This window comes from Schistocerca americana, chromosome 2 (genome assembly GCF_021461395.2).
Source record: "Schistocerca americana isolate TAMUIC-IGC-003095 chromosome 2, iqSchAmer2.1, whole genome shotgun sequence".
Taxonomy (NCBI): Eukaryota; Metazoa; Arthropoda; class Insecta; order Orthoptera; family Acrididae; genus Schistocerca; species Schistocerca americana.
The window spans coordinates 726,884,565-726,909,324 of record NC_060120.1 but is presented as its reverse complement, the minus strand read 5'-3'; the positions used below and the strand labels follow the sequence as shown (position 1 = coordinate 726,909,324).

General features: G+C 42.7%; 1 protein-coding gene and 1 non-coding gene across 3 annotated transcripts in view; both read left to right on the top strand.

Moving 5' to 3' along the window:
• The window catches only part of LOC124594586 (sodium-dependent phosphate transporter 2), a 333,885-nt gene that overhangs the window by 63,492 nt on the left and 245,633 nt on the right, over positions 1-24,760 (top strand). The window lies entirely within an intron of this gene.
• Trnat-ugu lies at positions 1,126-1,199 on the top strand. Its single transcript has one exon. It is a non-coding gene; the product is annotated as a tRNA-Thr (tRNA).

The following is a 24,760-nucleotide window of genomic DNA, read 5'->3' as shown; positions in this document are numbered from 1 at the left end:
GGTTTTATGCCTACATACTGTTGAAATATACTATTTAAAGGGGTGCTAATGAGAAAGTAGTCCAGAACCTGCAAGTTTTATATTACACTATCAATAACGCGTATTACGCGGTGGGGGGAGGCGTGTGTGTTACTTTATAACCAACCCAATAAATTAAAAAGAAATACAAATTTCGTTAGTTGTTCTTGGCGTTTACTCGCAGTGCACTTTATAAATAGACACAGATGCGTAAATAGGGTCCTGAAACTGAAAATATTGAATATGACGTTCACTGTGCTAAGACTTAAGTTTGTGGGTTCGGTATAACAGAAAAATTTAAGACATTTACGGAGTCTGGTAGAAGACTTAATTAGAAACAGTAATTTTTTCCGACTTTTACAATATAAAGTATCTGACTATATTAAAATATTGTCAAAAGTTGGACATAAAAGTCGCGCTTGGCGTCTCTCTCTTTCTTTGTGTGTGTGTGTGGGGGGGGGATTGTAATAATGAAGAGAACGGAGAGGGTGAAAACCGGTGCCAAAACGTAGCCAACTCCTCTTAAACAGCCCCAAACGTAGTAACTACTATTCACAACAAATTACTATCGCTGTCACACAGAAGACGTGGATAAGGTGGTAACGTATTTATATTTGATGACTGACAAACTCAGCTGCCGACAGGTGTTGTTGATATACCTCGATGTGGACAGCTGAAAATGTGTGCACCGACCGGGACTCGAACCCGGGATCTCCTGCTTACATGGCAGACGCTCTATCAATCTGAGCCACCGAGGGGACAGATGAATAGCGCGACTGCAGGGACTTATCCCTTGCACGCTTCCCGTGAGACCTACATTCCCAACTGTCCACAATTCTACCTGTGTATTGGACCTTATAGCCATATGCCCACCCACTCATTACTCGCGCACGCTTTGGCGATTCCCAGCCATTGACCTTCGTCTGTGCGAATGCGCACAGGTTGCCCAAACTCTTACGGGAATCGCCAAAGCGTGCGCGAGTAATGAGTGGGTGGGCAAATGTCTATAAGGTACAATGCATATGTAGAATTGTGGACAGTTGGGAATGTGAGTCTCACGGGAAGCGTGCAAGGGATAAGTCCCTGCAGTCGCGCTATTCATCTGTCCCCTCGGTGGCTCAGATGGATAGAGCGTCTGCCATGTAAGCAGGAGATCCCGGGTTCGAGTCCCGGTCGGGGCACACATTTTCAGCTGTCCACATCGAGGTATATCAAAAGCACCTGTCGGCAGCTGATGTTGTCATTTAGTCATCATTTATTCCAGGGAAAAGCTGCATGGTCATCAACAGTAACTGTTCTTTCGAGAACAAGTTACTGTCTTCGTATATGTATTTCTATTTGGTTGGTTCGATGCTACAGGAACAGTTTCTGGAGTTCCTATTCAGAAGACCTACTTGGTCATCACTACATCCTACCGCAGAATTGATTATCCCTTGTAACTTTGAGCACGTGGGTTTACGAGACAACGAACACAATCCTCATAAATACATTAGCCGTTTTGACAAACTGCCTGTTGGTTTCTGCCTCGGGTTCTTCGTCTGACGTTCACCTGATGATTTTTCTGTCGTTTCGCGAGCACGAGTGGCTGGCATTGTGAAAGTTTCTCCGTCCTGCAGTCCACCACCAGCAATGGAGGGTGAAACTTTGACAATGCCAGCCACTCGTGCCGGTGATATGACAGAAAAATCATCAGGCGAACGTTGGCCGAAGAACCCGAGGCAGAAGCAAACAGGCAGTTTGTCAACAAGTGCTCACGAAAGCCTTAATTCTGCTTGAAAAGCGAAGTGAGTACGGCGCTAAGGTCAGTTATAAACTAAAAATTACGTCTTTAAAATGCAGTCTACGCAAATAAATGCGTAATAGAACGGAATCTAGAAGCGTAAGTTTGAACAGGAAAGTGACGTAGCAGGCTTGGTACAGTTGAAAGCTGTACACTGTTGCCCTCATTATGAAGCGAATTTTCAAAGTAAATATTGACTGACTCATTTGTTAGCAGTAACAGTATAATGTCGTTTATCGTATGAGTGGTTTTTAACTAGGGTTGCGGAACGTGAAAGTACGTTCTTTTGTCATTAAATCGGTCCACGTGTTTCCAGTATTCCAAAAAAGAGTAGCACAATATAACACAGGGTGATCAACCGTTAACGTAACTGCCTATGGCGGCGTGCGGCCGGCCGCCGAGGCCGACTGTTGTCTCTGCGGCGCGGAAAATATACACTCCTGGAAATGGAAAAAAGAACACATTGACACCGGTGTGTCAGACCCACCATACTTGCTCCGGACACTGCGAGAGGGCTGTACAAGCAATGATCACACGCACGGCACAGCGGACACACAAGGAAACGCGGTGTTGGCCGTCGAATGGCGCTAGCTGCGCAGCATTTGTGCACCGCCGCCGTCAGTGTCAGCCAGTTTGCCGTGGCATACGGAGCTCCATCGCAGTCTTTAACACTGGTAGCATGCCGCGACAGCGTGGACGTGAACCGTATGTGCACTTGACGGACTTTGAGCGAGGGCGTATAGTGGGCATGCGGGAGGCCGGGTGGACGTACCGCCGAATTGCTCAACACGTGGGGCGTAGGGTCTCCACAGTACATCGATGTTGTCGCCAGTGGTCGGCGGAAGGTGCACGTGCCCGTCGACCTGGGACCGGACCGCAGCGACGCACGGATGCACGCCAAGACCGTAGGATCCTACGCAGTGCCGTAGGGGACCGCACCGCCACTTCCCAGCAAATTAGGGACACTGTTGCTCCTGGGGTATCGGCGAGGACCATTCGCAACCGTCTCCATGAAGCTGGGCTACGGTCCCGCACACCGTTAGGCCGTCTTCCGCTCACGCCCCAACATCGTGCAGCCCGCCTCCAGTGGTGTCGCGATAGGCGTGAATGGAGGGACGAATGGAGACGTGTCGTCTTCAGCGATGAGAGTCGCTTCTGCCTTGGTGCCAATGATGGTCGTATGCGTGTTTGGCGCCGTGCAGGTGAGCGCCACAATCAGGACTGCATACGACCGAGGCACACAGGGCCAACACCCGGCATCATGGTGTGGGAAGCGACCTCCTACACTGGCCGTACACCACTGGTGAACGTCGAGGGGACACTGAATAGTGCACGGTACATCCAAACCGTCATCGAACCCATCGTTCTACCATTCCTAGACCGGCAAGGGAACTTGCTGTTCCAACGGGACAATGCACGTCCGCATGTATCCCGTGCCACCCAACGTGCTCTAGAAGGTGTAAGTCAACTACCCTGGCCAGCAAGATCTCCGGATCTGTCCCCCATTGAGCATGTTTGGGACTGGATGAAGCGTCGTCTCACGCGGTCTGCACGTCCAGCACGAACGCTGGTCCAACTGAGGCGCCAGGTGGAAATGGCATGGCAAGCCGTTCCACAGGACTACATCCAGCATCTCTACGATCGTCTCCATGGGAGAATAGCAGCCTGCATTGCTGCGAATGGTGGATATACACTGTACTAGTGCCGACATTGTGCATGCTCTGTTGCATGTGTCTATGTGCCTGTGGGTCTGTCAGTGTGATCATGTGATGTATCTGACCCCAGGAATGTGTCAATAAAGTTTCCCCTTCCTGGGACAATGAATTCACGGTGTTCTTATTTCAATTTCCAGGAGTGTAGTATGGTTTGTCACGTGACTTACTTATAACATACATGACATAAACACTTAAAAAGAAAATTATTCAAGTTTATTAACAAAGGAGATGTTGGAACTGCCTCCCTTCGTTGTTATAAAGTATTTGTGACAGCTGCTTAGGAAGTTGTTAATAACTCTCCAGTTCCCTCTGAGTAATGACAGCAATTTCTTGACGACATTTATTTTTCAGTTGATCTAAAGTCTGTGGATTTGATTTGTACACTTTATCGTGTACTGCCCCTCGGAGATAAATATCACAATAGGTAAATCAGGGAACAAGGCGGCCATATGTTGTTAGTGATAACTCCATCTTGAAGTGCGTCATGAATTTCCTGTAACGAGAAGTTGGATGTATGTGCCGTCGCGGATTCCTGCTTAGAGGTCGCGATAGCTCGTACTCTTAGTTAGTTGGCAAAAAAAGCCCGCAAAACGTGTTCCACATATATCACTGCTTTTTCCAGGAAAATATAGGGCCTGTTCTCAGCTACCTCCTATTTTTGATCATGCAGGGGTGCCTCGTGTATTACGTTAGGCTTTTCAGAACTCCAGTAACGGTTATTTTGTGAATTAATGCATCCACTTAGGTGGAACCGTGATTCATCCGGAAAGAAAGTTAGGTGAGGATCAGTTTCTCCGTCATGCACACTGTTCGAAATCCTTTCACAAACCTGCAATGATTTTGGAGTGGGGTACCCGGTTTAAGGTCTTGCAATGCAGTTATTTTATAGGGCTGTAAGTTTAGTAACTTCGTAGCCATTGGAACAGAACCAAGGGATATTCCCATTTGCTCAGGAAGACGTTGAACTGACTCTCTAGGAGACCTTTCCAGAGCATACCCAATGTTATCAAGAGTTTCTTCTGTGAGTTGTTGTCTGTTTCCTGTTAACAACACTTCCCATTTCATAAAATTTATTTATCAATCAATCAAATCGTACTCTGAATAGAAACCTGAATATCAGGAAATTCCTTTCGAAATAATTTCCTTAGAGTACTGCCTTGTATTTCGCCATTTCACTACAATCACTTACTCAATACACTGTATTCCATCACCTAACAAACACGTGATATTGCGCAACAATTCTGCACAGAGGCCTCGCATGAGACGGGGGAAAAATACTCCCCGCCGGCGTCGACGCTGGATGGCTGCAGGCAGCGCAAAAACATGGCCGCCAGAAGATTGCTCACCTTATACTTCCATGGAGAGTGATGGAAGATCAACCAGAAGATTACATCAGATCATGATTGATTATCCCTTACCACCCTTATGTTTTATGTAGAAGATACCCATTTCAGAAATAAGTGACTAGACGGTATTTAACGACGCATATATCTAGTTTTTGGCAACTGCTGAATTAGAACATAGATCGTGGTGGTGTTCGTTCCGGATTATAACCAAGTTGTGTGGCGGATTAAAAACGAATACCATAGGGGCCTGAGATTAGTAGCCGGTTTGATTGGTACGCTAACTAAACTAAGAGCGAATGAGTGTTGCCTTGGCGTCCCAGATATACTGAAGGAAAGATTTCATGTGGGCGTGCGAAATTGTATTCGTACTTTTTGAATGAAACTAAGCGCGAATATTTCATGACACGAGTTTTTCTACTTGCTGATCGAAGCAGCTGAGGTATCTTCATAAGGAATGGTACTTGCCCGGGTGGCGGCGACTACTGTAACGCAGCAGTTTATTACGAGATGACATTCGTTGCAGTAAGGCACGCAGCCGTCTAGTACAGTGGCTGCAGGATGGCTTTTTTTTTTTTTTTTTTTTTTTTTTTCACAGCACAGCTGACGTTACGTGCCGTGAGTACTGCATAGCGTAACATTCAGTCGATACGAAGATTCATACCCTCTACGAATCTAAATAATCCATATTAGTTACTATCCGATTTTGTTCAAATTGGTATACAGACTTCTGTTACTAATAGAATGATGCTGTCAAAATTTCAGATTTTTGTTTATTATAGTTAGGGAGATAAAGCGAAATACCTGAAAGCCCAAAAACCTTGGTTTTTTGGAACAATAACAGATTGACATTCATTATCATTCGAAGCCATTCCAAAGTTATCAGTGCATAAAAGTAAATTAGAATTTTCTTTTTAAAACTTTGGTCAAAAATCGGTCAAAATTGTTATTTGATTATATTTTGCCGTGTGAGTGCGTGAGAATGATTGAGACTGTATGTGGGACATACGTTAAAATTTAATATTTAATTTTGCATAAAACCTTGTACGGACGAACTGTGGGAAAGTTATGTTGCAACTACGATTCAAGTGACGTTTGCCAGTTTGTGCTTGCTTTTGTATAAAAGTAGCCAGAATGGAAGTTTATTTATCAATGCGAAGAATATTTCGCACTTAGTTTATTTTGAGTAAACAAAATACAAGAATTTGAGGTTTTGCTTGACATCAATTACTACCAAATTAATGATTGGACAAGGCAAGATTTGCCGCGAGAATGATCTGGAAGAAACGTTGTGATCGGTCGTTTAGATCAACAGCCAGTCAGAATTAAGCTGTTGCTTCGCGGAAATACGAGTCGGGCATACAGGAAAGTACCTCGAGAGGAGTCGCTTGCTACCCGGTCTATGCATAACACTCGTTAGATCGGTCCTTAAAAATACTCTGTAAGGTGAGGAAATAATGTAATAATTTAGGTTCAGACACATCGGGACTGAAGCGACTGGAGTTACGAAAATTTTAATGAAAGTTTGGTGTTTCTAAATTAAGTAGTTAAATAGGAGCGTGTGAACTTTCTGGTGGTAGTAACAACTCCGCGTGGCGTGCTCTGTACGGAATGCTTAACTCGCGAATAGTTGTGGGTCTGTGACTGGTGGAACGTGAAAATTAGTCGGGTCGGACTTGCTAAAATTCTGGCTGCTTTTCGAGTAAATATTTGTTACACAGGCTTTGAATGATAACGTTTTACCATATTAAATACGGAATTATTAGCCATTTCATGTGTTTCAGTATGAATAAAAAAGCATCGTTAATCTAATTTTAAACGCTTTTCTACAAGTTGCTGAAGGTCCCGAACGCCCGATTTTTTAATCCTGAACTTTCAGGAACTGACTTTAAACTAGTTATGCGGCCTTTGTGTGGTAGGTATTAGGTGGTGGCTTCATCAACGCTGTTTTACACTGCCTAACACGTATCTGCTACCACAGAGTGAAGGGACATCGGCAAGAATCCTATGGAGGTAGGTGGACTGAACGACAGCGTTAACAAAAACGCAGACGACCCACTCCGCCCCGCCGCGCTATCGGTATGTGGGATCGCTACGCCCTGTTCAGCATTTGCCACGGGCAGCCCGGTCGCTGACCTACCTGAGTAAGCAGCCCAGCTGACGTCATCAGCAGCCGCCTTGAGAGAATGACACACGGTAACGATATAATACTGGTCCCGGAAAAAGCTAACAGCTCCTCCGAGCTATGTGGCCTACTAGTAACTGTGAACTCTTACTTGGAACGGCAACAATTCAAATCCCCCTACGGCCACCCACACATTTTCGTTAAAAACTACTCTACCTCCTGTACAGTGTAAAACGTGTCACTCGTAGTAGGGGCACGTTCAAAACTTGTGTGCCGTGTTATGGTGTATATGAACACGAGAAGTCCAAACACTGGCATCATAAGACTCTTCCATTCCGGAAAGACCCACGACAGTGAAGTCCTTTCCACTCTGCTTTTCGTCCAGCAGTTCCCACAGCCACCTGTTCTTGTAACATTTGGAAAGGCTGGCCATTCCTTGTTCACTTTTAATGTTGGCAGATGACATAGTAATTCTTGCAAAGAGTGAAGGTTTACAGTACTTCTTGAATGTTATGGATAGCTTACTAAGTACACAATATGAGTTATGGATAACCAAGTGTATTTGAATTAAAGCAGATGATACGGAATGAACAAATTAGGCTAGGTAATGAAGCTGAAAGTAGTTTTGCTATTTGGGCAGTAAAAAATCTGACGATGGTCGAAGCAGTCAGCATATGTGCTCGATAAGCAGTTCAGACAGGAGAACAGAAGCTTTTGAAATACGGTGCTCCAGAAGAATGTTAACGATTAGATAAGAAAGTCTAATAACTAATGAGGAGGTACAAAATCGAACTGGGAGCAAAGAAATTTGTGGTAGAGCTTGTCTAAAAGAGGATCGGTTGATAAGACACCTGATGCATCAAGTAGTAATCAGTTTCGCATCCCGGGCGGAGGTTCGAGTCCTCCCTTTGGCATGAGTGTGTGTGTTTGTCCTTTGGATAATTTAGTTTAAGTAGTGTGTAAGCTTAGGGACTGATGACCTTAGCAGTTAAGTCCCATAAGATTTCACACACATGAGACCAAGGCTTGGATACAGTAAGCAGTTCCAAATGCATATAGGCTGCATTAGATACGCTGAGATTAGGAGTCTTGCACAGTATATAATAGCATGGAGAGTTACACCAGGCTAGTCTTCGCTCGCACTGAAGATGAAGACGCCGACTATAATGTAATCACATACATACTGATTAATGTCTGAACTCATCCGCCATCTGTGTTGCGTAACTTTTGTGTAGATCTTAATGTTTTACGAAATTGAACGAGAAATATTTATAATTCATTTTGTAGATTCTCATTTCAGTAGATCGACCAGCAATATTTTGTTAGTCGTTTACGTAGCAGATTTTCACTCATCTCTCTTTTATGTGAGAAAATCTCGTTACATTAATGATTTCGGGATTGTAAAACCTCTTCTTCAGCTGGCTACGTAGTTGCTCTGATTACGTCATTACAAAGCCATTCACAGAACCCGATTATCTCTAAGATGATCTAGTGCGACTTGCACGTCTGCCATGTGAGACTGAACCAGGCAGTCAGCGATAGTGTGGAGAACAGTATACAATTCTTAATCGCAGATATGTTAGTCGCGTTATATGAAATACGTGAATTTCATTTTTATTTTGGATGACTCATGCGGTTGTCGACTGGGCAACACACTGACACGAACATTTAAAGACAGAATCGTTTTATCCCGAAATCGATCATGTAACATGAAGATCATAAAGAGAGTGGAATGAAAATTTTGCAGTATACTGTTTGTAATTATTTCCTCCATCTATGAAGACGTGAAGACGTGGATTAGTGTCTAGTTACATGAGAGAAGTGGTCAGCACCCCGCTGACACTTAAACTCAACCATTCACCGCTGCTTCTGCTACTTTTGATTTGATATTGTTCGGTATAGGGAGATTAGTGGCTGCATGGCTACAGACAGAGCAAATTGTTGCGTAAGCGATGGTGCAATCCACTCCGGCCCGCCGTTTCGTCACCTTGTTACCACCGTAACAGACACCCGCTGGGTCACAGGTCCCCCGTCTAATGTGCCGTACAAGGTGCCCTTGTTAAGAATAACTGCTGGAATGTTGTTGTTTGATACACGAGCTGAAATGCTTCCCTTAGTTTCTTCGAAGACTCTCCCGATTATTATGAGGAATGTGGCTCATTCGGAATCCCGCAAGTCATTGTGGACCAATGTCGCGAATTTACTCTAACGTGAAAGTTCTCAACCTGGGGCAGCAGGCATAAATGCCATTCAGCAGATGATGTTTACATAGCCAGATCCAGGGGAAGACGCGTCAGAGCCCAGTTGAATATAAGCTGCTGTTAGTGGTATGTCGGGTGGCGACATTCTAATTACGCAGTTCCTTGACACTATCCATCGCCGGGATGGTTCCTTTGAAAGGGCACGGCCGATTTCCTTCCCAATCCTTCCCTAACCCGAGCTTGCGCTCCGTCTCGAATGACCTCGTTGTCGACGGGACGTTAAACACTACCCACCACCACCACTATCCATCCGAAACAATGCCTACTTGCGGTGAATTTAATACTTACACGAGACCTACAATTAACACTCAGCGCTGGTTTATAATACGGGCAACCAATATTGATGGAGCTGAAATGCATTCAGGAGATTACCCCTGTTTATCAGAAACGCCGCTTTTTTTTTTTTTTCTCCACATTGTCCAAATAGTTTACAAGAAATTTCTAGAATTTTCCACAACTAAGTATGAGATGACTGATATTGACAGAAGGTCGAACAGAACCTGAGGCCTGCATGCCGCCAGTTATAGACTATAATATTTGCACCGCAATGTACGATGCACCAATCGCAGCAATACTCACATTTGTTTCGTGGATATGACAGTGACGCAACTAAATGTAATAACGTCGCGGAAACAAAGTGTGAAAATAGACATATGCTTCAACACCAGATAATAGATTTTTATCTACAGCAAACATACAGTTCCTAGTTAAGGTGTTTCCCTACAAGAAGGCTACTGGCGTTCTGGATAATTTTGGTATGACACAGCACTTCGGTTTTTTTTTTTTTTTTTTGGGTAATCAGTCTACTGACTGGTTTGATGCGGCCCGCCACAAATTCCTTTCCTGTGCTAACCTCTTCATCGCAGAGTAGCACTTGCAACCTATGTCCTCAATTATTTGCTTGACGTATTCCAATCTCTGTCTTCCTCTATAGTTTTTGCCCTCTACAGCTCCCTCTAGTACCATGGAAGTCATTCCCTCATGTCTTAGCAGATATCCTATCATCCTGTCTCTTCTCCTTATCAATGTTTTCCACATATACCTTTCCTCTCCGATTCTGCGTAGAACCTCCTCATTCCTTACCTTATCAGTCCACCCAATTTTCAACATTCGTCTATAGCACCACATCTCAAATGCTTCGATTCTCTTCTGTTCCGGTTTTCCCACAGTCCATGTTTCACTACCATACAATGCTGTACTCCAGACGTACATCCTCAGAAATTTCTTCCTCAAATTAAGGCCGGTATTTGATATTAGTAGACTTCTCTTGGCCAGAAATGCCTTTTTCGCCATAGCGAGTCTGCTTTTGACGTCCTCTTTGCTCCGTCCGTCATTGGTTATTTTACTGCCTAGGTAGCAGAATTCCTTAACTTCATTGACTTCGTGACCATCAATCCTGATGTTAAGTTTCTCGCTGTTCTCATTTCTACTACTTCTCATTACCTTCGTCTTTCTCCGATTTACTCTCAAACCATACTGTGTACTCATTATACGGTTCATTCCGTTCAGCAGATCATTTAATTCCTCTTCACTTTCACTCAGGATAGCAATGTCATCAGCGAATCGTATCTTTGATATCCTTTTACCTTGTATTTTAATTCCACCCCTGAACCTTTCTTTTATTTCCATCATTGCTTCCTCGATGTACAGATTGAAGAGTAGGGGCGAAAGGCTACAGCCTTGTCTTACACCCTTCTTAATACGAGCACTTCGTTCTTGATCGTCCACTCTTATTATTCCCTCTTGGTTGTTGTACATATTGTATATGACCCGTCTCTCCCTATAGCTTACCCCTACTTTTTTCAGAATCTCGAACAGCTTGCACCATTTTATATTGTCGAACGCTTTTTTCAGGTCGACAAATCCTATGAAAGTGTCTTGATTTTTCTTTAGCCTTGCTTCCATTATTAGCCGTAACGTCAGAATTGCCTCTCTCGTCCCTTTACTTTTCCTAAAGCCAAACTGATCGCCACGTAGCGCATTCTCAATTTTCTTTTCCATTCTTCTGTATATTATTCTTGTAAGCAGCTTCGATGCATGAGCTCATTGTGCGATAATTCTCGCACTTGTCAGCTCTTGCCGTCTTCGGAAATGTGTGGGTGATGCTTTTCCGAAAGTCAGATGGTATATCGCCAGACTCATATATTCTACACACCAACGTGAATAGTCGTTTTGTTGCCACTTCCCCCAATGATTTTAGAAATTCTGATGGAATGTTATCTATCCCTTCTGCCTTATTTGACCGTAAGTCCTCCAAAGCTCTTTTAAATTCCGATTCTAATACTGAATCACTTATCTCTTCTAAAACGACTCCTGTTTCTTCTTCTATCACATCAGACAAATCTTCACCCACATAGAGGCTTTCAATGTATTCTTTCCACCTATCTGCTCTCTCCTCTGCATTTAACAGTGGAATTCCCGTTGCACTCTTAATGTTACCACCGTTGCTTTTAATGTCACCAAAGGTTGTTTTGACTATCCTGTAGGCTGAGTCTGTCCTTCCGGCAATCATATCTTTTTCGATGTCTTCACATTTTTCCTGCAGCCATTTCGTCTTAGCTTCCATGCACTTCTATTTATTTCATTCCTCAGCGACTTGTATTTCTGTATTCCTGATTTTCCCGGAACATGTTTGTACTTCCTCCTTTCATCAATCAACTGAAGTATTTCTTCTGTTACCCATGGTTTCTTCGCAGCTACCTTCTTTGTACCTATGTTTTCCTTCCTAACTTCTGTGATGGCCCTTTTTAGAGATGTCCATTCCTCTTCAACTGTACTGCCTACTGCGCTATTCCTTATTGCTGTATCTATAGCGTTAGAGAACTTCAAACGTATCTCGTCATTCCTTAGTACTTCCGTATCCCACTTCTTTGCGTATTGTTTCTTCCTGAATAATGTCTTGAACTTCAGCCTACTCTTCATCACTACTATATTATGATCTGAGTCTATATCTGCTCCTGGGTACGCCTTACAATCCAGTATCTGATTTCGGAATCTCTGTCTAGAACAACCCGGTCACCGAACTGTTCACAGTAACACACCCTCTGCCCTACCTTCCTATTCATAACGAATCCTACACCTGTTACACCATTTTCTGCTGCTGTTGATATTACCCGATACTCATCTGACCAGAAATCCTTGTCTTCCTTCCACTTTACTCCACTTCACTGACCCCTACTACACTCCTGGAAATGTAAAAAAGAACACATTGACACCGGTGTGTCAGACCCACCATACTTGCTCCGGACACTGCAATGGTCACACGCACGGCACAGCGGACACACCAGGAACCGCGGTGTTGGCCGTCGAATGGCGCTAGCTGCGCAGCATTTGTGCACCGCCGCCGTCAGTGTCAGCCAGTTTGCCGTGGCATACGGAGCTCCATCGCAGTCTTTAACACTGGTAGCATGCCGCGACAGCGTGGACGTGAACCGTATGTGCAGTTGACGGACTTTGAGCGAGGGCGTATAGTGGGCATGCGGGAGGCCGGGTGGACGTACCGCCGAATTGCTCAACACGTGGGGCGTGAGGTCTCCACAGTACATCGATGTTGTCGCCAGTGGTCGGCGGAAGGTGCAGGTGCCCGTCAACCTGGGACCGGACCGCAGCGACGCACGGATGCACGCCAAGACCGTAGGATCCTACACAGTGCCGTAGGGGACCGCACCGCCACTTCCCAGCAAATTAGGGACACTGTTGCTCCTGGGGTATCGGCGAGGACCATTCGCAACCGTCTCCATGAAGCTGGGCTACGGTCCCGCACACCGTTAGGCCGTCTTCCGCTCAGGCCCCAACATCGTGCAGCCCGCCTCCAGTGGTGTCGCGACAGGCGTGAATGGAGGGACGAATGGAGACGTGTCGTCTTCAGCGATGAGAGTCGCTTCTGCCTTGGTGCCAATGATGGTCGTATGCGTGTTTGGCGCAGTGCAGGTGAGCGCCACAATCAGGACTGCATACGACCGAGGCACACAGGGCCAACACCCGGCATCATGGTGTGGGGAGCGATCTCCTACACTGGCCGTACACCACTGGTGATCGTCGAGGGGACACTGAATAGTGCACGGTACATCCAAACCGTCATCGAACCCATCGTTCTACCATTCCTAGACCGGCAAGGGAACTTGCTGTTCCAACAGGACAATGCACGTCCGCATGTATCCCGTGCCACCCAACGTGCTCTAGAAGGTGTAAGTCAACTACCCTGGCCAGCAAGATCTCCGGATCTGTCCCCCGTTGAGCATGTTTGGGACTGGATGAAGCGTCGTCTCACGCGGTCTGCACGTCCAGCACGAACCCTGGTCCAACTGAGGCGCCAGGTGGAAATGGCATGGCAAGCCGTTCCACAGGACTACATCCAGCATCTCTACGATCGTCTCCATGGGAGAATAGCAGCCTGCATTACTGCGAAAGGTGGATATACACTGTACTAGTGCCGACATTGTGCATGCTCTGTTGCCTGTGTCTATGTGCCTGTGGTTCTGTCAGTGTGATCATGTGATGTATCTGACCCCAGGAATGTGTCAAAGTTTCCCCTTCCTGGGACAATGAATTCACGGTGTTCTTATTTCAATTTCCAGGAGTGTATATCTAGATTGCGCGACTGCTACGGTCGCAGGTTCGAATCATGCCTCGGGCATGGATGTGTGTGATGTCCTTAGGTTAGTTAGGTGTAAGTAGTTCTCAGTTCTAGGGGACTGATGACCACAGATGCTAAGTCCCATAGTGCTCAGAGCCATTTGAACCATTTTATATCTAGATTTAGCCTTTGCATTTCCCTTTTCAGATTTTCTAGTTTCCCTACCACGTTCAAGCTTCTGACATTCCACGCCCCGACTCGTAGAACGTTATCCTTTCTTTGATTATTCAATCGTTTTCTCATGGTAACCTCCCCGAGATCCGAATGGGGGACTATACCGGAATCTTTTGCCAATGGAGAGATCACCATGACACTTCTTCAATTACAGGCCACATGTCCTGTGGATACACGTTACGTGTCTTTAATGCAGTGGTTTCCATTGCCTTCTGCATCCTCATGTCGTTGATCATTGCTGATTCTTCCGCCTTTAGGGGCAATTTCCCACCCCTCGGATAAGAAAGTGCCCTGAACCTCTATCCGCTCCTCCGCCCTCTTTGACAAGGCCGTTGGCAGAATGAGGCTGACTTCTTATGCCGGAAGTCTTCGTCCGCCAATGCTGATTATTTATCAAAATTTAGGCAGTGGCGGGGATCGAACCCGGGACCGAAGATGTTTTGATTATGATTCAAAGACGCTACCCCTAGCACTTCGTATGAATATGGAATGTTTGCTCAAATCACGTCTTGTGGCAAATACATGTTAAGTAAAGGTCAGAGTAAAATTTTATAAAAAACGATGTACAGGACGGAAACTGTGGGTTGAGTAACAAAGATAACCACTACGCACTGGAATGCATTTGGAAAGCGCACAGATTTCTTCACTACTACTTTGCAGATGATATGCTGCCAAAACGACAAAAAAGAGCACAACAATCCAATCTGTAAAAACGTATTTTCACTAGCAATACAATTTTCAGGTGAGCAATCGAAACAACGGTGCACCTCATAATTTTGAGGCCTACAACAGATAAACGACCATAAACATTGTATTATGGTTTACAAAAATGGATGTAACCCATAGACGATGATATGTAAGTGTCTAAACATGTCTAGATAAATAAAACAAAAAAATTCTTTTGCATTAGGTGGAGTTAAAAAACTGCAATTTGGCATGACGTTTGTAAAGAAATGAAACTTATCACCCTTCAAGCTGACATGAACATAGGCACTATACCGTGAGTTAAACAACCGGATTACAAGTGGCGAGATCGTTGATACCGCAACTTCTCTGTTTATAACTGTGTGCAGCCAAACCAGAACAGACCCCAAGTTTACTGTTTTTGTATAAAAAATGACTGGGAAAGCAGTACATCGTATCAATAACGCATGGACGCATTCCGGGTAAAATGCAGTTAAGTGGCACCAAACAAAAGCTTTTCTAGTTATAGCAAGCCCTGTTCTACTGCTAGTATCCTTACCTTTTCTTAAATATTCACTCCGACGACTAGTTAGCAGCAGATTGGTTATTATTGCCATCAAGTACAAGTATGCAATCTATCAGGGTGGTGCGGCATCAGAACATAAGATTTGGGTAGGTTTCCGTGTGTAGCCGCGTCAAATCCTTTGGGACCCATCTTCCACATGTTTTGCGGTACTTCAGCTTATTACAGATAATGCTATGAACTGTGCCAATACTAACTTGAACCTTATCAACTATCATTTCCACAGTTACACAGCGGTCGGCACGAATAATTTCATCAATTCGACTTAGAAGTGAGGGGAAATAAAACAGCAACTGGTCGGCCAGAACGGTATTAATCGGTCACTGAGTCGCGACCATTTTTGAACTGCTCTACCGACCTGTAAAAATTTGCACGATTCATACAACCTTCACCATAAACTTTAGACATTCTGCAGTATATATTCACTGGTTTCTCGCCTCCAGCAAGTAAAAAACGAATAACAGAGCGTTGTTAAACTAATGTGGACGTTTCAAGCGGAATAGCCATCTTGAAATGTATTTTTGAGGTTATAAACAAAACAATGTTGTTACATCAGCTGATCAAGGCTCATCCCAGTGATGCCAACTTAAAGCCATAAAAGTACCAAACTTGCCCTCCTAGCAGTTTTTTCTCCAGACCAATTTGACTCTCTAATTATTGAACGACACCCGTATATTGTCCACTGTATTGGTATTGTGTATCTTTGTGGTTCTGCAGGTATTAGAAGTTCTGCGGTCTATTTCCGGTTGGCTAGGGACTTCTTTGACTTTACTTGACTCTCACCTGCGTGCCTTCTGTCGACAGAAAAAAAAACGGATTGTACAGGGCTTTTGTTTCCACGCTGAACTGCAGATTCTTCTATAACTGGGTGAAACGATCTGGTTGTTCGGTACCGCTTGGATCATGCCTGAAACTCAAACTTTGGTTTAATTGCTGTGATCGGTATTATCTAGAGTATTCTTATTTCGCTCAACAATTTTTCTACTTTATTGCTGCTCCAACCCCTCCTAGATGATGTCCTGTTGATTGTCCTTTCCTACTTTTTAAAGTACCCTCTCATTTCTCACCTTCTGGCCATGTAATATCTTAATATCGCTCTACAACACTTAGAAAACAAAGGATTTTAAATGAATTCTCGCTGTCCCCGTTTATCTTCCTAAAAATGCTGTACTCTACAGTTGCACTCTTGGAAGCCACTTAACCCTCTAGTACCCCCAGTTACATATACTAGCGTAAGTTTTATATGGGTTTTACTAGTCCTTAGACAGTGCTGGTTCACCAACGCCCACTGTTACATATTTGCACAAATCATGCAGCGCTTTCTGTGAGGAATAATAGGAACTACTGTAGAAATATTATCTTCGACCATGGTTGTAACTTCTTAGGTTCTCCAAGGCAGAAGTTAGTCGCCATCATATCGCGCAGCGTATACGAGATCCTCTGTGTGGCTAATATATTTTTAATCAGTATATATTTAATATTTTCTCTTTAAATTAGTACTAATGTACCAGTTATTTGTTTTCTTTTACTTCTGCGTATTGAACTTCCCTAGGTAAGTTGAAATGAACTCATATTACATGTGTGTAACAGTGGGCATTTTTATGTTTATGAACGTTCTTATTGTGACATTTAGGCATTTTCTTTTACTTCCAGTTAACGATTGATGGCGCTCTTGAAGTTCTAAATAATCCCGATGAAAGTGATTTTTCTGAACTTGATGATGATGGAATTCCGGCTAATAGTAGCACGTGTCATTACGGCAGAGCAACTTCTATTCCAGAGGTGTTGCAAGAGTCGGTTGTTTTTTATTCAGTAGATCTGAGGCTGTTCCAGAAGATAAAGTTATCGTGGATCGACGGTAACTACTCCAGAAAATCATCGATTTGTGCAGCTTCCAGAAGATGAACCAGAAGTAGTGCTCACGCCTTTGCAGTACTTCAGATCTCTTGTGACACATGAAATACTGGAACACTGTGTTCAACAAACTAATATTTATTGCGTTCAGAAATTGGGTGCAACTATTGACATTACCCTAACTGAGCTGGAGCAGCTTTTAGGTATTTATTTGCGAATGGGCTTGGCTCAAATACATAGTGTGCGATGTTATTGGAAAAAACATATGCCCTATAACCTTGTCTTATATAATGGCTCGATATAATGGCTTTCAGAAACTAGTATCTCTCTTGCATTGCCAGGACAATCTTATTGTTACTGAACCAACACAGAAAGATGTTGTTGTTGTTGTGGTCTTCAGTCCTGAGACTGGTTTGATGCAGCTCTCCATGCTACTATATCCTGTGCAAGCTTCTTCATTCCCCAGTACCTACTGCAACCTACATCCTTCTGAATCTGCTTGGTATATTCATCTCTTGGTCTCCCTCTACAATTTTTACCCTCCACGCTGCCCTCCAATACTAAATTGGTGATCCCTTGATGCCTCAGAACATGTCCTACCAATCGATCCCTTCTTCTAGTCAAGTTGTGCCACAAACTTCCCTTCTCCCCAATCCTATTCAATACCTCCTTTATTAGTTATGTGATCTACCCATCTTATCTTCAGCATTCTTCTGTAGCACCACATTTCGAAAGCTTCTATTCTCTTCTTGTCCAAACTATTTATCGTCCATGTTTCACTTCCATACATGGCTACACTCCATACAAATACTTGCAGAAACAGATTCCTGACACTTAAATCTATACTTGATGTTAACAAATTTCTCTTCTTCAGAAACTCTTTCCTTGCCATTGCCAGTCTACATTTTATATCATCTCTACTCCGACCATCATCAGTTATTTTGCTCCCCAAATAGCAAAACTCCTTTACTACTTTGTGTCTCATTTCCTAATCTAATTCCCTCAGCATCACCCGACTTAATTCGACTACATTCCATGATCCTCGTTTTGCTTTTGTTGATGTTCATCTTATATCCTTCTTTCAAGACGCTGTCCATTCCGTTCAACTGCTCTTCCAAGTCCTTTGCTCTCTCTGACAGAATTACAATGTCATCGGCGAACCTCAAGGTTTTTATTTCTTGTCCATGGATTTTAATACCTACTCCGAATTTTTCTTTTGTTTCCTTTACTGCTTGCTCAATATACAGATTGAATAACATTGGGGATAGGCTACAACCCTTTCTCACTCCCTTCCCAACCACTGCTTCCCTTTTATGCCCCTCAACTCTTATAACTGCCATTTGGTTTCTGTACAAATTGTAAATAGCCTTTAGTTCCCTGTATTTTACCCCTGCCACCTTCAGAATCTGAAAGAGAGTATTCCAGTCAACATTGGCAAAAGCTTTCTCTAAGAAAGAAGATAAGCTATGGAAAATTCGACCTTGGCTTACTTTGTTCTCACAAACTGGACTGAGAAAATTACCCGAGCAGAATCAGTGTGACGCAGTAGTCTTCAACAATATATACAAAATAAGCTAACAAGATGGGGATTCAAAATGTGGGCTGGATCTGGTTCCGCAGGATATTAGGATGATTTTGACGTTTACCAAGGTGCAGCGTCTAAGGTCGTTGCCTGGAAGAGGTCTTGGTTACAATATTGTGATGAAGCTAACTGCAGCATTGGAAGACAATCGCTGTTTCAGGGTTTATGCAGATAGTTTCTTCACATCGTATCACGTTGGCGATAACCTACTGATGAGGGTTATTTATTGTACAGGCACAATAAGAGCTGGAACATTCAAGCAATGTACTCCTCCAGACGAAAAGCAAATGAAAGCGCAAGGACGCGTTACTATAGCTTCCCAAGTTGACACAACGGGCAAGTTCATCATTGTGAAATGGTATAACAGATGTTACATTGTTACCTTCGCTAACAGGTGTAGAGCCAAAGGACATGGTAAAAAGAGGGATAGGACTAAGAAAAAACATATTCCTGTCCCAATACCATCCATGTACAGCTGTAATATGGGAGGAGTAGATATGTTGGCATCGCTATACAAATAACCCAAATAATCCAGAAGATGGTATTTGTATGTCTTCTGGTACACAATAACAATAGTTGGTGTCAATAACTGACTGAAATATAGAGAAGATTGCAAGGCTCAGTCTGAAAAACATGTTCCTCTCAGTTTCAAGCTAATCTTGCACTGATATCTGCTGGACAAGGAAAATTCGAGAGGACTGGACAAGGAAAATTCAAGAGGAGACGTCAAAGTACTGAAGATACGTCCAAAAAATTCAAAAAATCCTGCTACTACAGCAAGTTCAGTGCTAGAATGTCAAAAGATCAAAACTGAGCTCTTCCCTCAGAGGAATAACACAAGAGGAAGGTGCAAAATTTGCAAGAAACAGAATACTTTTGTCCAATGCCAAAAATGCAAAGTTTTTCTGTGTTTCAACAAAGACAGAAATTGCTTCAGAAGATTCCACTAATAAAAGAAATTTATGTAAATGCGTTTATTGTTACATTATTGTATGAGCTTTTGTAATAAACAGATTCAGAACGCAAAACTGTGATTATACATTTATCTTACTCATGCCGATGCCGATACCTTTGAATACCAATCTTACATATGTGTAACGCATTGTAAAAAAGGACAGAAAATGAAAAAAGCTAAAAGTTGTACGTTTGTCCTCGAACATATTGGTAATTGTAAATAATACTCCGCTAAGAACAACCTACAATTAATATTAATTGTTGTGGGTCCTAGTGGGTTAATTCTGTGTCTGTATTTCGATGAAGGCGGCTGTTTTAATTGTATTGATCTATTTTTGATAGCTTCTTCGGTTGTCCTAAGTAATTTTTGCATCTTAGATATGCTTCTCTCGTTGCTTCTTTTGCTTGTTGTATTTTACCCAGGTAAGCAAGCCGTCAGTCTGCGTTATACTACACTTTACTCCGCCTTATCCTAACATGGTTTTCTTTCCTACTTGGTCAATGTGCAGATTATATAACATCGGGATAGGCTACAACACCTCCTTTCTCTAATTCTGCTTCCTTTTCACGCCCTTTGACTCTTACAGACGTCGTCTTACATTAGAATATGAATAGTGCAAGGGAGGGGAAAAATGCTGAAGTGTGCCTCATTAAGCGCCATAGCCGCAGAGTCTCAGAATTTCGGAGTGAGATTTAAAGGGTGGTCAGAAACAGCCCGAAAAGTTTGTAACGGTGCTGCAGGATAGGTTGTGCTGAGAAATAATTGTTAAGCAAAAATTCCATACGTTGCGCCGTTTTTGAGTTAATATGCACTGAAGTTAGCCAATCAGATCGTTGCGTGCAAATTCAAGCGGCCCACCGGATACAGTTAGTGTTAGTTGGTCTCATAGCGTAGATGATAGCGCACGAGACTGTTCAGCCGATGGCTCTGGTTCGATCCTTACTACTGTCCCATGTCCAGTTTTTGTATCACTCTGTTGTTCGGTTTAAGGAAATCAAACGAAGAACACGTTTGGCAACGGTGCCACTGGCACACAGTCTCCTCTTTCGTTTCACCCTCTTTAGGATACGTTGGATGAATCATTTTTTGTGTTATTCTTTGTGATCTTTTCCTCTCTTCTTCCGAGATGATGTGTTTGGGTTTTTGTGTAGATAGCCTTGTATTTTTTTATCTCCAGTAATTTAGCTGTTCGATCAATTAGTGATTTTTCTGAAATCTTTAGTTCTACGTCATTCTCAGTCTGCAGACAACCTTGTAGGTAGAGCAATCACAGCTATGATTAGTTATATTGGGTACACCTTCAGCGGTTATTAATACCCAAGATAACTTCCTCAGTTTCTTTGAACCAGTTAGGTTTCTAGAATGAAATTTTCACTCTACAGCGGACTGTGGGCTGATACGAAACTTCCTGGCAGATTAAAACGAAGGTCCCGAGTTCGAGTCTCGGTCCCACACAGTTTTAATCCGTCAGGAAGTTTCAGTTGGGTTTCGTTTTGCGGTTACGGAAAAAGATTTGTTTTGTTAATCTGTTAGTTCATTCTGAGAAGATACCCATAAAAATTTATCCTCGTCTTTCGCATTGTATCTGGAAGTTTTCAGTTTTGTTGTAGAATGCTTCATTTTTGATGTATAGCATCTTATTTTCTTGTAATTTTGGTTCTATGTTTTTCCTTAAAAATTTTTTTCGTTTATCTTAAGTCTCTCCTTCTGGCCTTTGAAGTTCCTGTTAAGTGTTTCTGCTGCATATAATGCGTTTGGCTTAATCACTGTCTTGTAATGTGTAATTTTTAACTCCTATGAAAGGGATTTTTGTTTTTGTTTGTATCTTTTGTTAGAGGGAAGGACAGTTCATTTATTTTTTCTGAACTCCGTTGCTTTGCTTTTCCCAACATTCCAACTAATCCCTGCTCCAAGATTCTAAAATTCTTTTATTATTTCAGTGTTTCTTTCTTGGAATGTGTTTACGTGAGTTTTTATGTTCGCCGTAATCTTCGTTCTTTTTCGAAGAAGATGTGACCTACTTCAGCTGCACGTGTCTTTAGTTCAACGGTTTCATTGTTTCGACAAACAAGATCATATCATCGGCAAGGCAATACAATTTACTTTGTCTTCTTTTTGCAACCCAGTATTATACCACTCTTTATATTTGTGTTCCAATCTCTGACTGCCTCAGGCGCACAATTGAATAACGGTGAGAGCTCAACCTCCCCCCCTGTCGCACTCCCGTTTTTATTTTGAAGATTTCAGACACTTCGCCCATGAATTTAACTTTCAAAATTGTACTTGTAAGGGTCAAATTTGTGGTATTAGTTGTTTCCTTATCCAAACGCATTTCTTCCAGAACTCTTTAAGAGATTCTGTCAATAGAATCATGCGCTTTTTTAAAATCAGTGAAGGAGATTAGATACGTCTTTGCCCCTGATTTTTGGTTAGTCATTAAATTTTTGAGGTTTAGCATTTGTTCGGAGCATGAACTGCCCTTTACAAAACCTCTCTCTATTCACCGATCTGCGGGTCCAATTGTGCCTCCGCACTGTTCAAAAGGACTTCCGAAAGAATCATGTGTCCGGCAGTGAAATTACACTACAATTGTTAGTGTGTGTCTTTAAGCCTTTCTTGTGGGTAGGATGGATGAGAGCTGTTCTCCATTCTGCGGTGATCTCTTCTTCTATTCAGATTTTATCGAAAACGCATTAAATGGATGTAATCCCATTTTTGTCAGCTTTTTTACATAGTTCCACCGCTGTCGTTTTCTCCAGACGCTTTGTTGTTTCAGTTCCAAAATTACGTTTTGTAGTTCTTCAGTCGTTGGTGGTTCTGAATTCGGCTTCTCACTGTTATTTGGAAGGGATTTAAATATTACAAGGATGGGTTCACAATTCAGGAGCTTCTCAAAGTAGCCTGCGAGTACCTCACAATTTTACGTGTTATTGCGAGCGATGTGACCCTTTACATCTCGGAATTGGAGGGTGGTAGTTTTATATCTTGATAACCTTTGTTTGAACGCTCTGTAAAAGCTATTTTCTTAATTCTTTTTTACTTTGATCTACCAGTTTTCTATCTCTAATGAAGTTTAATCTGCTTTCTTCTGTTTTCCGTGACTGCCAATTTTGCCATGCCTCTTTCCTTGTTTCAATGAGGGCAACACATTTTAGCGATCACCAGACGTGTTTTCTGCTTTTTATGTTGGGTGCTACCCGTTAGGCCGGAGTAATGAGTTTTCCTTGATATCCACACAATTTTGAGTCTGAATCGTTTCTGTTGCTTCTGCGAATACATTTGATTTTAATATTTTTTCGGAGCTACACTTTCTATCCTTGATATGTTTCATGCTGCATTACCTGTTTGGGATGACTTTGAAATGAATTTTAGATAAGTAGTGGTCCGAATCCCAGTTTGCAACCGTAAGTACCCTAACATTCATGGATCCATGTCTTTCGGTTTTATGGTAGTTTTTTGAAAGCTGTAGATTTAAGAATTAGGTTGTGTGGTTGGCAAAGTTCTGTTGGCCTGGTGCCATTTCTGTTTGTTCTTTTGTGGACAGGATAATCTCCAACAATTTTCTTCTGTAATTTTTTTCCTTGCCAGTCTTCACATTAAAATCTCCAAGAAGAATGATGATTTCTTTTTACCCGGAATTTTCTTAATAATTTCGTCTAGTTGATTCCAAAAGGCTTCCACTTTCTCTTTGTATTTCTTGTTATCTTCATTTATAAGGGGCATGCGTATTGATGTTTGCGTTGATTTTGTTTGTGCTTGTGAATGTAAGACTCCAGATTTCCGATGGGGAATCAATATCAACTATTGAGTGTAAGATTTTTTTTTTGCCGATTGTAAAGACTGTTCCAAGATGTGGTACATTTTTCATCACTTCCTGTCCCATATCATAAAACCTTCGGAGTCGAAGGTATCTGTAGCCATGCATCGCTTTTCTTGAATGGCTGCTATGTCGTGGTTCTTTAGCGTATCTGTTAAGATGCTTTAGTTTTCCAGTTTTCAACAAAGGGTTTATATTAAAAGTTGTGGTTGTTGGTTGTTTATGCTAAAATTTGGATGAGGTTCCAAGACACTCCAACTTGTCTTTGTGCAATGTTGCTGACTCCTTAGGATCCGAATGTCTACTGATGTACGGTGGAGCGTCCACCTGGGATAAAACAGTTTACATCACACAATTCCGTGACTGAAAGTCATTTTGGGAGTAGCCTGAGGGCCACAAGACAATACAACCAAGACCAAGACTTTGAGTCCTGGAGGTAGTTCTTCAGCTCTCTCCGCCGTTGGAAATCTTGAGTTCCCTCTTCAATTATTCTGCTCTAAACTATTTTGCCGTCCTTCCTACCATTCAGTTTAAGTTCTCTGAACATCCGTCATTATTCATATATGCAATCCTGACAGACTGCAACTCTTTAACAGCCCGTCACAGAATTCTCTCGATGCATTTATCCGGCTGTCCGATAAATACTACAGATCATGTACACCAGGCTGCATGCAATTTAAGAAGTTCTCTACACCTTCGTAGACTTATCCCATCAACTTTAATAACGCTTTCATTCGTCCTTCTTTATATCCTACATTTATCTATTTTTAGAGAGACCAGTCATTAAGTACACACAAGTGTGATTACGAAGCCTTTCTGCAGTTCACTAGAATCATCCAGCATCACTGTTCTGCTGACAAATACTGCTAAATATATGATTCATGACTATACTCCGTAACTCGCCTGAGAGTGTACAGCAGAGGGTTACTTTAGATTCTCTCTCTCTCTCTCTCTCTCTCTCTCTCTCTCTCTCTCTCTCTCTCTCTCCCTCTCCCCTCCCCCCCCCCCTCTCCTTCGTTTTTCACGAATGATAAGTGGGAAGAAAGACTGTCAGTGTACCTCCATCTCGAATTTATTTTTCTCGTCGTGGGTCTTTCGCGAGACGATCTGAGACGCAGTAATATGTTATCCGACTCTTCCCGGAACACCCTCTGATAATAATTTCAATAGTAAACATCAGTGATGTACAACGCCTCTCGTGTAACTACTGCCACTACAGTTTGTTGAACGTTT